General features: G+C 40.9%; 1 protein-coding gene across 5 annotated transcripts in view; it reads left to right on the top strand.

Moving 5' to 3' along the window:
- Positions 1-15,010, top strand: part of ST3GAL6 (ST3 beta-galactoside alpha-2,3-sialyltransferase 6) — a 79,808-nt gene that overhangs the window by 13,380 nt on the left and 51,418 nt on the right. For 3 of the 5 annotated variants that reach the window (XM_074852084.1, XM_074852076.1, XM_074852091.1), the window contains 3 exons: positions 4,621-4,916; positions 5,582-5,709; positions 14,235-14,347. The gene's annotated coding sequence lies outside the window, so the exon portion shown is untranslated. Of the gene's footprint in view, positions 1-4,620; positions 4,917-5,581; positions 5,710-13,978; positions 14,116-14,234; positions 14,348-15,010 lie in introns of those variants that run through there. The other 2 variants (XM_074852096.1, XM_074852105.1) reach the window with 2 other exon arrangements.

The following is a 15,010-nucleotide window of genomic DNA, read 5'->3' as shown; positions in this document are numbered from 1 at the left end:
CTGTGCACTATACACAAGATGAAAAATGAAACAAAATTAAGCCTTAGAACACAATCTCATTTAGGCTTGGAGTCCTAAATGAAAGAAAAAGGGAAAGGACACAAATTCTATAACTGAATTCAAAGCCTCCGGTAGGTTCCAGACTCGGCATGGGAGGATGCAGGGAGAGTGGAGCCCAAACCTCTTTGCAGATAAGGGGAGAGCCTTACTGAAGAAAGAGAGGGATAACATATCTGGTTTGCTTGTGTTAAACTTGTCTTTCAACTGAACAGAAGTTCTAGTTGACTTCAGTGGAGTTTTGCCAGACTAGACCTATATTAGGCACTGAATAGGACTTCAGGGCTTCAGGTTCATTGATGTGCTTTATAGCCCCTTGAGAAATTGTGGTAGTCACCTTTTGTCCCCTTAGGAAGTGACTCTGTAATGATACTCTCTGCTTCTGACATTATATTGTGCAGATTTGGTAAAAAGCCTTCCCCCCAAACTTTTAGCATATTGTTGCATTGCTTAGTGCTGGCATGAAATTAAATAGCAGCAGTTTGGGGCTCACACTACTTTGCTCTTTTTTTAGTATTTTTTTTGTGGTGTTCATATTTACTGTTGTTTTGTAATAACAGCCTGGATAGTATATGGGGTGCTTTAGTGGAGAAGAAGTTGGTCATTCATATTTTTTTATTACCGTTCTTGAAGCACGCTGGTGAAATCCTACTAACTGTAACACATTGCGCAGTGATTAATGAACCCTTTAGAGAACGTAGGGGAGTCCTGCTTCACATCACCTTCTGATGAGCAGATGGACAACTACCAACATTTTCAGAACGTTTGCTAATGTTGTGAGCTTCAATATCTGGGAGATTTGCTATGTGCTGGGCCCTATTAAAACAGCTTAGTTTCCTGTTGGCAGACCATACACCTTTAACAAAACATTGCCAACCAGAAACGTTGGCCATAGGATCTTAGATAGAATTTGTTCACTTCTTGAGCCTCTCCTTGAAGGATGCTGAGGACCTGCAGCCCTAGTTCTTATGCTGAGAGCTACTTCCCTTTGGGACTTTTTGAAAGCTAGCATAATGTGTTTCAAGCCGAGTATCCAAAAATGACTGTATGAGTCATTAGGTAGTAAGTACGCTGGGTGCGCAGGCAGTCTTCCTGTTCTGCATTTATGCAGTGTGTAATATTAGAGGAGTCTGGATCTGAGTGTCTTACGAGCTACGCAATACGCTAGATATTAATAGTAGTCATAACTAAGGGATATAGTTTGGCTGCTTCTGATCTCATCAGAGCCACGTTTCAAATCTTGCAGAGCTAAATGTAGAAATCCAGAGTCTCTAGACCTCACCCTTCGTTATTTGAGCAGCAGGCCATCCATTGCAGTGGTTATTCTGTTCTATACACAACAGTTCCCCCCAAAGTAAAATAAAAACAATGAGATGGAAAAAAGATACTTGATGCAGTGCCTGATGTTTCATTTGCACAAATGGCATTTACAACTCTGCAGTGTGCACTTGGAAATGAAGCCTCCTACTGCCACATACTATGCCAACGTGCTGGGAGGTACAATCTTTTCCACACAATTCTCTTAAAATGATATTGCCTGTTAAGTGCGATTTTTCACCTGGACACTGAGATTATCAGCAAAGCATAAGCAAAGATTAGGAGATGCAACGCTGCCCAAGCCATCCATTTGAAGATGACTCAAACAAAGTCATAAGATTTGTTTAAAATACATAACTCAGGGTTCTTCTCCATTTGCCATCTTGCCCAGGGGTTCAGGTTTTTCAGCTTTAGATCTTTAACCAGGCTGATGAAAAATGGCTTTTATCAAGGGAGTTGAAGGTCATGTGTAGTCATGGGATTGCAGAAACACCAGATACTACATTATTTAGCAACATGGAATAGATTATTGTCCTTTTAAATTGCTTTTCAGCACTAGGGAAAGATGGAATTTCTAGTAATTCTTCCTAAGAATATGAATAGACCCTCTTGTTGCCGTTATTCTCAGGGAATGATAGTGAATCTTCTTTATAGCTGTAGGGAGATCAGATTTTGCAGCATGTGGGGGTAAAACACTTCTCAGAAGCAGCATGCTTTGTGTGTGAATGAATGCTTCCTTAACGGAACACCCACGTTTCTTTGAGGGGCTACATGTGTGTCAAAGCAGAGCAGGGTTTGCCAGATACCAGCCATGATTCAGGCACTCTCATGACACTGGAAGTATAACAGTGAATGTTGCTGAGAACCATAAAGAACTACAGTGTGTGACCATTCTCTTTTTAATCTAATCTTGATGGCTCGTCCTCTGTGAGCAGCAACATTCATGACATTAAGAATGGGGTCTGTGAATTGATTCCAGAATCCATTTGGTGGCCTCAGTGTAGACTAAAAGCCACACATTCTTGAACAGTGAAGTGCAAAACCTCTGTCAGCCTCTCCTGTCCGCCGGGCCTTGCAGAGGGCACTGGCAGTTAGCACATGTGGACCTCATAGCAGGTCTACAACCTGTCATGCCAGTGGCCACATACTCAAAAGCGCTGAAGTTCTGAGTTCAAGGTTGGGACTTGGACGCATGTGAGCCTTACTTATATAGGGAAGGAGTATCATGTCTGTATCTACACTTTGTTTCCATTCCCCACTGTGCAGGTTAAACCAAATCAGACTATATTAGATTGATTAGACTAACATACCTTAACTTACTTCTCCTTACTGAAGTGACATTTGTGTGCCTACATCATCTATCACTTCTTATTCTTGCCCAAAAGATATGAGCTACATTTATACACCAGAAAGTGGCATGTGATGAATTTGTGTTGGCACTCAGCTAACATAACAATGAAGGCAGAGCAATTCCAGGTAGAACTTGGGCTATGCCCCTTTTGTTCAACTATGGTCTTGTCTATAAACTTTAACTACTGCAGCCAGCCCACATTACACTGGTCTGATGTCTGTCTTAACCTGAGTTAAGATCCCCCTTGGTTTTGGGGTTTGGGTGTGGGGTTACAGGGTTGTTTTTTTTTTTCAAGGGTACGTTAAAGCATCTAAATTGCTTTAGTTCCTTATGGATAAAATGAAAGAAATAGTAATTACAGAAGCAGCTAATAAGATAGAGAAGGCTGCAGTTTTATGGGTGGGAAGGCTTGAGGTCACATGACAGCCCCTGGAAAAACAGGGATTAGAATTCAAGATCTGCTGGCCACTTTTTACAGTTTATTCATGCCTACATGTTTCTATAAGTCAGGAAAGAGGCTGTTTTATTCTTGAGCCTGTGCGACTATTTTGCAACCTGTCTGTGCCTGTGTCTGCAAGTTTTCCGACACGCAGGGCTCAGTTCTCCCTTTTGGTAAGCAGAATTCATGTCCGAGCCTGAGGACATATACAGTCCTAGACATATCCTAATCTTGGACCATTCATAGATACACAATGCTAGATCACATAAGCGATCTGAAGTGACATAGGGACCTCACTGAGCCCGTGTGGCATAATCTGTCCCCCGCAATGGGATGAGTAAGCAACACGTAGCTGTATTATTTCTAAGGCCAGCAGAAAGCAGCCTGTATCCCAGGTAAATTTTTCACCAATGGAAAGCGAGTTGCTTAGGTGTGCGAATTGGACTGACAGTTCTGGCCCTAGTAATCATTTGGGTGATGTATTTATTATTTTTCTAGCCATTCAGGGAGCAGGCATTATTATCAGAGAAATTCTAGAGTATCTTGCTGTTTTCTTCTCTTAATTCAGTCTTATTCTTCTAATACATCTTCAGTTCATGCACATTTTCCTCCTTTTTACCATCTTTTTCTTCCTTTCCTGTATCTCTTCCTACCACTGTCTTTTTCCTCCAGCTCACCTCAGGTCACTCTGTTCTTTCTACTCTCCTACCAGATCAGTTTTCTCACTAGCGTACACTAACCCTACTATGTTGGTATGTACTGCATATATATGATCATAGCATAATACATGGCAATATGTGAAACAATATGATATTGATAGAGAAACTGTGTAGAACTTCTGTGTAGAACTGTGTAGAACTTTTTTTGTTGCATGTGTGTTTATTACAATACTGTGAGGTCTCAAGTAGAAAACTACGTTAACCCAGGTATGTTGAACTCACCGAGTTGTCCTACTAGTTCTGCCATTATTCAGTTTTTATTGACCCAGACAGACTGGAAAGTGCCTAGATCTGAAGGAAACATCATTAAATATTTTCGCCAGCAGTCTGGCTGACATAGTGCAGCAAGTGCATAATCCCAATTAATGAAATCACACAAAAGCAGGCTTTCCCAAGCAGTGTTAGGCTTTAAGTATAACAGTTTTTCTGCCTTCTATCTCTGTTCATTCCACCTTGTCACAATCTTTTCCAGATCATCACCACATGCATTCTAGAAAAGTCTTCTGAGTAGATGAAGAGAATTGTTTTATCTGCATTTTCTAGGAAAAATCCTGTGTCAGGGCCCCTCTTAAATAATGTAGGATTGAAAAACCGAGGGGAAGATGATCAAGACAGTTGCATCAGTTTGACTCCATCAATTTACTTTAATCGGTGCAGGTACCTTTTGTGGGTGCTTCCCTAAGTCATAAACAGCTGAAGCTGATTCAGTCTATTATCTGTTGTTAATTCAATTTCAGATTGTCAGTCTACATAGGTAGCTACTTTAGCTAAACCAGTGCAACCAAGTGAGAGGATAGACCTGAATCTTAACCAGCTGTCCTTGTCCATGGAGCATGAGGCTCATTACTGGGATTCTGAAGGTGGAGAAATGAGCATCTGTTGTAAGGGATTCATCCTGTCCTATCCAGGCCCTGCGGAAAGTTGCATTGATCAAAATGGAAAGAATGCTAGAAAAAACAATAATGGATTGGAACATTTGTGCAAAGACAGATCTTCTCAGTCATTGGCTTTGGGAACAGCTTGCTGCCTAAAGGTAAGTTTTTGCTTTTTTGCAGGAGCAATGCTGTGTTTGGTACTTCTATTAAGACTTCAAATGTTACAGTTAGAGGAGATGTGTTTGGGCTGCTGATTCAGGAGCTGGGAATCTTCTTGGCTTACTCAGTGCCTACTGTAGTATGTCTAATGTTATTGTGAAACATTTCACAACGGCACACTATCTCTGGGAATATTCTGTGGATAAAATGACTTATGGGTACTTATGTTTCATTGGCTAGAAATGTTCTGAGTGGTATTATAGGATGCTGCAGGAATAACACCTGTAGCTGGAAGGGACCTTGTGGAAAATTCCCATGACTGCTAACCTTAGTGAAGCTTTATAAGCAACAATGAGAAATATAACAGCAAAATAATAATTAAAAAAAACCCAACTAAGGTATAGCTCTAGAGGATTTTCTTATGTGATACATACTTAACCATATTTCTCAAACTTGTACGTGATAATTATGTTTGAACACTAAAAGCCTTATTTTCATGCTGAGCTCTATCTGTGCTTTAACTCAGAAAAGGGCGTTTGCCCCCACAGTTTTATAACAAAGCCTGCAAAGCGGAGGAAAGAGGTACTTATGAAATCAATAGGAAACTTTATCTGGTAAGAAAAACAAGAACATGGTACAGTAATATACTTCTCTTTTCTTCCAGCAAGAAGTGTTTACAGAGGGGTACAGCAACCCAAGTTTTCTACTCGCTGACTCACAGAAGTGCTAGTCTGTACAAGCCTCGCTGGTCACAAACTTTCAAATACTGTTTCAGTGAAAATCACCTTCCAGGTAAAAGGGAATTAAATGAATTGCTGGTTCTTGAAGCATTAATTAATGAAAGACTGGCAGAACTCCAAACACTTTTTGGCGAAGAGGCCTTGTCCTCTTCACTCACAGTTGTGGAGGGAGTACTTGTGTGCTTCTGCATATATGGCTCTATCTTACCTCAAGGGGACTGTGGCTCTGTCTATGTTCGTGAGTAGCACAGCACAATAGGAATTGATCTGTGGAGCCAAACAGTGCTGAAGGCCCAATGTCTACACTATATGCTTTTTTTAAGGTGGTTAATTTTGACTGGCTCTAGTCAGGTCCCATGGACTGACCGCCCTTTAGCAGCTGGAGCACCCAAGTTGACCTCATCAAGCACATCTTCCAGTTTTGTTTTGTCCAAAAGAAATCCAGTCCATGTGCTCTGAGACTGTTCTGTGACATGAACCAAAGTGCTGAATGTGAGAGCTATTGGGACACTGATCTTAACAGGAATGCTAATGTAGGCACCCTCCCTTAACTGCCAGCTACAATGAGGTAAAATCATAATGCGATACTGCTGCTTTCATTTTATTACAAGGCATGTTCAGCAAGGTCATCACAGGAGCATTGGGTGAAATTGCTGTTTGTGATTAATGTCATGGGCTTCATTGTAGTCTATTTTCCTATCTTTCAGCCCAGATGAAATATTCTTTAAAGATGTATTAAAGGCTTTATACTTTGAACCTTTATATCTTCTTATTTAGTTCCACTTTGTAAAGCCTAACACTTAGTCCACTTGTAATTTTAAGAGGCTTTCATTGGTTTAGATCAGGCTCGTAGATTCTATGCCATACAACAAAAGCCTTTTCAGTATTCTTTAGGTTATTTTTCTCCTTTGTATCCTCTTTTATATTTCTCATTTGACTTTCAGAGATTGTTACATGCATAAAAGTGTCTGCTAGCATTGTTCCTGACTATGATGACAGGTTGGGTCATTATCAAGGGTTCTCAGAAGTCAAGGAAGATGTTGGGGCTATTTTTGAAAAACTGCAGACTCCTTTCCAACTACATTGGTGAGAGTACCTGAAGAAAATAGTTAAGTTTCACAATTTATTACCTGAAGCTGAAGGAGCAGCTTTTAGCTGTGGTGGTATTTTCAGTTTCATGCATGTCTGTAAACCAAGTGGAAAGCGGGTACTTTAATAAATTCTGTGCAGGACATCTTTTATGAACACCAGTCATTAGTATGAACATGGCTGCCCGGTGCTACAGCAGTGGTACCTCTTGATGGAGGCATAAATATCATCTTCCAGGATAGTATTCAGTTATATATAGCACAGTTGGAGCACGAGAAGTGCTGACAGTTGTTGCAGGAATAGGGAGGTCATCTCCATGATCTAAAAAGAAAAACTTCTAAAACTCCTAGCTAGTTTTAAAAGCAGTTCAGTTAAACTGTTTTTGAAAACAGCCAGAGTTGGAGCCACAGTTGCTGAAAATGTTATACTGTAGGTCTGCCACTGACTGTCATTACAACAGGTATATCCAGCACAGCAGTAATGCTATCTCTTTTTAGCCTAAGTAGAGACAAAGCATACGTGTGTAGTGGATTTGATACCACATAAACAGGAATAGCAAAGTTCCAGTAAAATAGATCTTCAAAAAAAATGTGACTGATAGTAGTAGAAGAGTTTTGTTGAAAGTTTTTGGTTTTCTTCAACAATTTTCCAAGATTGGAGCCAAAAAACTTTGGGCAAACTGCTGCACCAGGCTGAGAGCAGTGGGTATAGCACCCTCCAGGGATGGCTTTTCCAGGGGCTTTCTTTGGGAGGGCAGATCCTGGGATCAGGAGAGTCTCCTTCCAAGTGGCTGAAGAATTGTACAGAAATCAGGAACGTGGGTGGTGAGAGGAGGACTGAGGAGGGAGAGAAGCCTTTTGCATGTGTTATTCTTTTCACAGGGAGGGGGGAAAAAAAGGTTACTGAAGGATGAGATGCCTGAGGAGAAAAACTCAAGTGTGGGAAGGGGCGTGCTTTAGAGCAGAACAGAAAGGAGGGAGCTTGGTGAGAGGATATGAAAGGCAATAGGACTACTGGAAGGGCATCCACGTGGAAAACAGTTGCCCAAGATAAGAAGCAGGTTGCAGCTTATCTATGAGTAAATACAGACATCACAAATTGGAACAAACGGGTGCCACAGTGAGTATGGCTCTTCATTTGTAGAAATGCTTGCCTAGAATAGCTTTACTAGACTTCACTGTTGGTTTTATCTTCAACTGCTAAGAAATTTGTGGCATACCGGCTATATCTTAATCGAGAGATCTGATTTAAAACCCAAAATGGCCATAATGAAGGGAGAAGAGGGAACAGTGGGTGTATGCATGTGGTTCCTTATGTGTGTGTGTAGTTGACTGTGTCCTGTGATTGTGTCTTGTGGTTTTATTACAGAGAGCTAAAGCATGATCCAGTACCTAAGACAGATCAAGAAGAGCTTAAAGCTTTTCCAGGCAGCATTAAATTTTTAAAGGTGGTCACTTACCATGTAGAAACCTTCAGAATTTCTGCCTCACAGGCAAAGAGAGAATGTTAATACCCAGGACTATTAACTTGAGTTTCAGATTTAACGTCAGTTTTGCCTCAGTTAGTTCCTTTAAACTTTGGCCATTCAGTAGTGGTGGTTGGTCACCTGCCATGGGTGTTACTGGGAGATCTGAGTTCAAACAGAAATATGTGGGTTGTGAAGCTGTGCTGGCTAGCCAGCGCACCACGGCTGTGTCAGAGAAACAAACACTGCAGTTCCTCTGCTCCTGAGGAGGGATGTGTGGGGCCACCTGATAAGAAGCACACTAAAAGCTGCTGGTGTTGTGGAGATGGTGTTCAAAACTTTATAGACTCTCCCCGTGGGTATTGGAAGCTAGCCAGGCTAAGTGGCGCTGACCAGACTCCCCTTGTTTCCTGAAGGCATTTTCATTTGTAGGAATCATTAGTGCAACTTTACACTCATTGAGTAATTCAAGCAGTGAAAACTTGACTGTTTTTGTAGCTACTTACATTAACATGTATTCCACTTAGTTCCTTCTCACGGAGTAAACAGGACTTGGAGTGTGACAAATGCTTGTTAGGTCACCTTGGGAACACACTTCTGCAACTGTTTGGCAGTTCTTGAAAATCTGAGTCATGTCCTTTCCTGATTCAGAGTTTCACTGGTGAGCTCCCTCTTGCTACTTGTCACCTCCCCACCGAGCAGGTAACTATGGCTGCTTGCACACCACAAAATGTTTCTCATGTTATGCCAAGTGACCTATCCCTGCCACTGTTACAGTATTATAAACAATCAAGGTCCATTTCTGAACAAAACTCTAACTAAATACTGAGTTTGCCTCCTTTGGTTTTTTGAGGTTTTTGCTGTTGTTTAGTTGGTTTTTAGTGATGACATTCATATGAGACAACTAAAATGAATTTTAAACCAAGATGCTGCAAATCCACCTGTAATTTTTCCTACAAAATTACAGCGGTAATTACAAATGAGCAAATTCACAGTATCAAGATTTGCTTGTAGGCAACTGAAGAACAGGACAAGCAGATAAACTTATCAAACGTACTTCATTAGTCTACAAATGTGCTATTATTTGTAATAATTAGGTTTGGGTCTTTTGCTTTTTACAAAATAAATTATTGGCACATTTAATATTGACAATTGACCATGTTGAGTTCAGGGATAAAACATGTACCAAGATAAACCATTAGATGCAGCTGAGCCTCCAGGCATATAAACAAATAACAGAATATTTGTATTGCAAGTTTGAATAAGTTTTGGAGTTTGGGTTAGCTTTTTTTGGTGGGTGTGGGGTTTTTTTAAACACTGGTATATCATGGACGTTTTTTTTCCCTGTAGTTGATAAAGCACACCTATCAGTCCAAGTGTTAGTAAACGTGAGTCTGACCATCCTGCATATGTGAAACCTGCAAAGAAACCTATACCAACTTTGCCAAAAAAAAAAAGTAGCTTGTTTACCTGAAAGAACTAACAACAGAATTGCTTTATCAACTAGGGGGGGAAGAAAAGTCTATGGACTGGATATCAGTCGCTGTTTATTTCTCTTCTTTACATTGGCAAATGTGTTTTCTGTTCCTTTTCAGCAGGTGTAACTATCAAATATACTAATCAAATGAATGCTTCCTTGCTCCAAAGTGGAGCATCTTTTATCCTTAATTTTTTTGCTCTGATGGAAAAAAAGGTTGTTTAAAGTTCATAGTATAGAATTTAAACACATGTGTGGGAGTAGAATTGTTTTAGACCACAGACGAACATCAGGATGGTCAGATCTGCATTCTGTTTGTTTGCCCAGTATTTAAATCAGCTTGGCTGTCTCTTTATTGCCTCTGAGGGCTGTGGATACACTTCATCTCAAAAATACGGGTAGATAACATAGTCTGATTCAGGCTCTGTTGAATTACAGTTTATGGTATTTGACTTATTTCCTAGTCAAAGGTATGGTTTGGATTTTTTTCTCCTGTTGTTTAGGGAAAGCTGCTTTCACTCAGTTTAATCAGCTCAACAGCCAAATATTGCATCTTCAACATTTTCACTAAAACTGATCCCTAAAAAAGCACTATAGTAAGGTGGAACAAGCTGTAACAGTGGTCATACTAGATACACTTTTTCAAATCTCCACATATGATTTTTTTCACTGTAGTTTTAATATTTTTTTTTACTTTATTTTACGGTAAAGGTTAGAGCCATTTTTGCAAATGCATATTTTTTAATCCATCAGAGGCTTTTCATCTTCAAACTAGCCACTGTAAGATCTGCAGACAATTATTAATTACTTCTTGTTCAGACTTGCATTTGCCCATCTGTCTTTCCAAAGAGACAATTCTGACGCTTTCCAAACCAGAGGCAGGAAGAGAGAACAGTAAATTCACATTGCAGATTACTTCGAAAATCAGCAATTCTGTTTTCATTCCAAACTGCAATGAAAGATAATTGCTAAGGTCTCCACAGAACAGCAGTCTGAAAAATGTTGGTTTGCTAATTTCAATGAATTAGGACTGAGGAAGTTTAAGAAAGTGCAGGCTTCCAGTTTCAAAAGCCCCTGGGTTTGCCATAGAAGCTGGGGTGAATTTGTTCTCTTTCAGCCCATGTAGTGGGACGGCAGGGGAGGAAGGGGAACATCTGTGATTCTCTGATTTCTAGACTATTAGGGCATGGAATCTGAAAATCCTGGTCAATTCCCGAGAAGGCTGCCAGGACCTGTAGGGCTCCTGATATTCCTGACTTTGGGGGGAAAAAAAATAAATCTGCTTAGTAGGCTGTCTGCAGGCAAAGACACCAGAAGCACTCCCCAAAGTCTGTCACTGAACTTCTGAGGAGCTCAATGAGTAAACCAACAAGAGTTCAAGCAGGATCCCAAGGGAAAGTGCCTCTTGTTTTTCATTTGAAATGTATTCCTTAAAAGTTCACTCACAACTGTAATTGTAGATGAGGAAAAGCAAGAGGTCTGCATAACGACGGCTGAACATCCCAGGGAACGTCACCAGCAGTGACCGGCTGCAGTCAGAGGCAGTTAATATAGATTTTCTCACAGAATTTCTGCCTCTTGGTGTCTCATGCTGACATTAGATCTGCGCTGGCTTAAAACAAAACTGATCCCCTTCCTCAGTTTTATAGCTACAGCTCGCCCTGATCATCTTATTCCTAAACTCTGAAAAGAGTCATCTGACAGTTGCCCACAGGACCCACAGACCCCAGCGGTCAAAGATGGATCTGGACCATGATGCATCTGAACTGCAGTGTTGGCTCAAACTCTCTTTTTTTCAGACACTTTGGACATAGTAGAAGTTATTGTCAAAAAACAGGAAATAGTTGTTGAAAAAATTTACTAAACCTATGCAATGTCAAAAAAAACTTTTCAAGAATTTTTATTGTTTGTTTTTAAGCCACGCTTTTTTTTTACCTTCGTGTAGCCTAGTCTTCTTCCTCTGTGTTTGCCTACTGATCTGAAAGACCTGAAAAATCAAGATATATGTCATCCTTTATGTGGCATCAGTTTGGTGTCTTGGTTCAAGACAACTAGGCACATGTTTTGAAGAGGGGAAACAAATCACCCTTTTTGTTCTTAGAAAGCAAAAAGATTCCACTCAGTGGTACATCACAGCATTCAGTTGCATTTATTTTGTGGAAGCTTCTTAACACTGATAAATTTTAAGAGAGCACTCTAAAATTATCAGGTAAGCTCTAGTGACAAGTGATAGTTAAGTCAGTGTGAAGGTTTTAGTAATCACCCACTTCGCAGGCATTTTAGATGGAAGAAAACCTGTTCAGAAAGCAGGCTGTGTTACCTACCACACGAGCTCAAACACTGTCTTCACAAGCAGACACAGCAGTGGATGAATCCCTTTTGGAAGAACAGCCTCAGGTTAGAGTACCAAATTGGAAACACTGGAAAGGGTAAAGGCAAAGAAGCTTCATCTGGAAAAGGTAGTCTTATGAGTCCTATTCTTTCTGAAAATACTTCTTTAGTCCTTGATGTGACTTCTGCAAAAACCACCTCTGCTTCTGCTAAGAGATGAAGGGCATGCAGCTGCTGCAAGTGTTAGTGTCCCAGGCTATTTGCCTCTTCTGGAAAGGTCACAGAATCCTTCTTTCCAATAAAGTGGACCTTTTGACTTGCAGTATCAATGTTTCAGATTCTGCTCTCAAATTTCTCTATCGTTGTTCTCTATTGTCAATCACTGTTCATGACTGCAACAGTGGCACGGTAGCGCTGGGGTAACTGTCATGTTTGTGCCATATGTTCACCATTCTGTACCATCAGAGGAGTTACAAGGACACATCTACCTGCAGGACGTGGACTCTGCTGTTCATTTTAGATCAATCTTTCTGTCACTTAAATGTAGCTGTTCACTTTATAAAGCATCCTCTGGTTTCTCAATTCAGCTCTAACTATATGTTTAAACAAAACTTACAAGCAACAGTCCATCAAGATTGTCTTTGTTTGCTGTGGGGATACAAGGCTGTTTCCTAGCAGCTCCTACCAAGCACTGTATTGGGAAGTCCTTAACAGAGCTATTTATTTAAGTAGAACTATTTTGAAAATCTATTACATAATGTACATTAGAGTTGATTTGAATAGAGACTTCTGACCATCCCAGATACTCTGGTACCCAAATTGCTCTAGCTCATGGGATAGCTGCTAAACTGGCTGTTTGTCCTAGGTAATTTAATTCTGTAATTAGCTTTTCCCTCTTCCTATATGCCTGCAGGGCAAGAATAGGCTCTGGTTCAATTATATTCACAAGAACATGAAAAGGCCTTTTGGAAAACTGAGCTTCCCTATTACTAAAATAGAAAAGAAAGAAAAAAAAAAAGTGAATCCTTGGGGGAAAAAAATAATAGCAAATTTGTTAAAATTAGCAATGAGGTGGATTCTGCTCTTAGCTGTATTGATTTCAATAAAAGTTGTTTCAGTGACATGAAATCTAGATTTATGTAAGAATAACTGAAGGGCAACATCTGGTTCACTGCTTGTATTGCAGTGACAGCTGGGCTTCACTTGTGCTTGCTGGAGATAACAGACACTTCCACATGGTCATACCAAGTTCAACGACCAGCTCAAAAGCACGAGTAATGATGCAAGCATCAGCTGTGCCAGGGAGAGAGTAACATAACTGAAAGTTACTTAATTCTGGTCATACTTCTGTAAGAGAAGGAGCAAGTTTGCAGCCTCTGCTCAGCTAGGTCACTATGAACACTGGCCAGTTACAAAAAACTTTGTAGGTATTCTGACTTAGCCCTTCCATGCTTTTAAGGGAAGGAGAGAGGTGAAAGACCATAGGGCTTCAAACGATGCCTGTTACGTGAGGAGAATCTCACACTGATGAGTCTTCACTGACTTGTACGCTTAAAAAGTATGTTGAGGCAGATTGTATCTGCTTTCTAAATCTCGCTTCCAGCTAAAGAAAACCAAGTAACAAATCATAATTTCTGTAACAAGGCTGTGAAACCTCAGTGGCATCGTTGTGCTGGAGTCTGCTGCTTCCAAGATACTCCTAAAATAGGCACTGAAGATGTAACCTGACCCTGTGCTCCCTGCAGAGTCAGCTGCAGGGGAGAAAGCTGCTTGCTGCACCTCTCTGCTAATGACGGTAGCGGTAGCGAGGCTTTTGCTTCAGATCCCATTGTTGTGCTTGCCAACCTGGTGTCTCCATGGAAATTGGAATCCAGTTCCGAGTGTTCTGTCACTACTGCTGAAGAGCCCACGTTTAGTTAAGGGTCAAGGTTAAATATGCCTGCAGTAGCATATAGTTGGTAGAGTGTAGTTCAAGCCTGTGCCGAGGCCAGCGCAGGGGGAAGGGCCTGAGCTGTCTCAAAGCTGCTGGCCAGTACTTTTAGCCTTTACCCAGTGAGAGCTGACTGAACAGGCAAGACTCTTCTGCTGAGCTAAAGGTTCGTTTGAATTATTTATACAGCACAATTTGGCTAAGCACCACTGAGCCTGGATTGAGGACGTTGCCTTTTTATTGTATACTGAACTGCTGTAAAATTTTTGTTTTCATTAATTTCAGGTGAATCACCATCATTCTCCTGCTTATAACACAGATCCAGAGCATGGACAAAAATACCATAGAGGCAAAGACAAGAGGAGAGGCATACTGAGTCCCACCCATCAAGAGTGCAGGTACCAGCTTTAGACTTACTTCTGCCAATCTACAGGAAATGAGCAGGGCTTGTTGCCCTGCCTTGTGCTGCAACAGGGATCACCTGAACTTCACTCATGATTATCCTTATGATTTCCTTTAATTTCCAGTCTCACTGTTAAAGAGTGCTCACCAGGACCAAAAAGACTACTGATGTCATCCGATTCAGTCTTCCCACTGCCACAGGCAACTACATGTAACAGGCATGTGGGCATTTTAAGTACCCAGAAGGGTAGCTGTCTTTGGTTTTTATAGGTGCAAGAAAGGAGATGAGCCCCAGGCTCTGATTCCTGGCTGGCTGGCTTAAGTAGACTTTACTCCACAAAGTGGGGAAAGGCTAGAGGTATGCCTCTGCCTTTTAGGAGAGGGAGTTCCCAAAAAAAGGTGGGTACAAGTAGGTTCCCAAGAAAGAGGGGATATTTTCTCTAGCAAGACCAAAGGTGATGACTGCCAGACCTGAGTGTGATGTTAATAAGGTGGAGTTCTTTATGGGAGTGGATATGAAAAGCAGGAGGAGAGAGTTTGCACCAGAAGAGCCATAGCACTCAGGGGCTTGGAAGGTCTGAGGCATGGCCATGCAACTTTGCACGGCAAGTTTCTTGTTCAAAAATATCTATAAAACATTTCCTTCATACCCCACCAAT

Source organism: Strix uralensis, chromosome 2 (assembly GCF_047716275.1).
Source record: "Strix uralensis isolate ZFMK-TIS-50842 chromosome 2, bStrUra1, whole genome shotgun sequence".
Taxonomy (NCBI): Eukaryota; Metazoa; Chordata; class Aves; order Strigiformes; family Strigidae; genus Strix; species Strix uralensis.
Note: the sequence above shows the minus strand (reverse complement) of the source record. Positions and strands in the feature narration are given on the sequence as shown.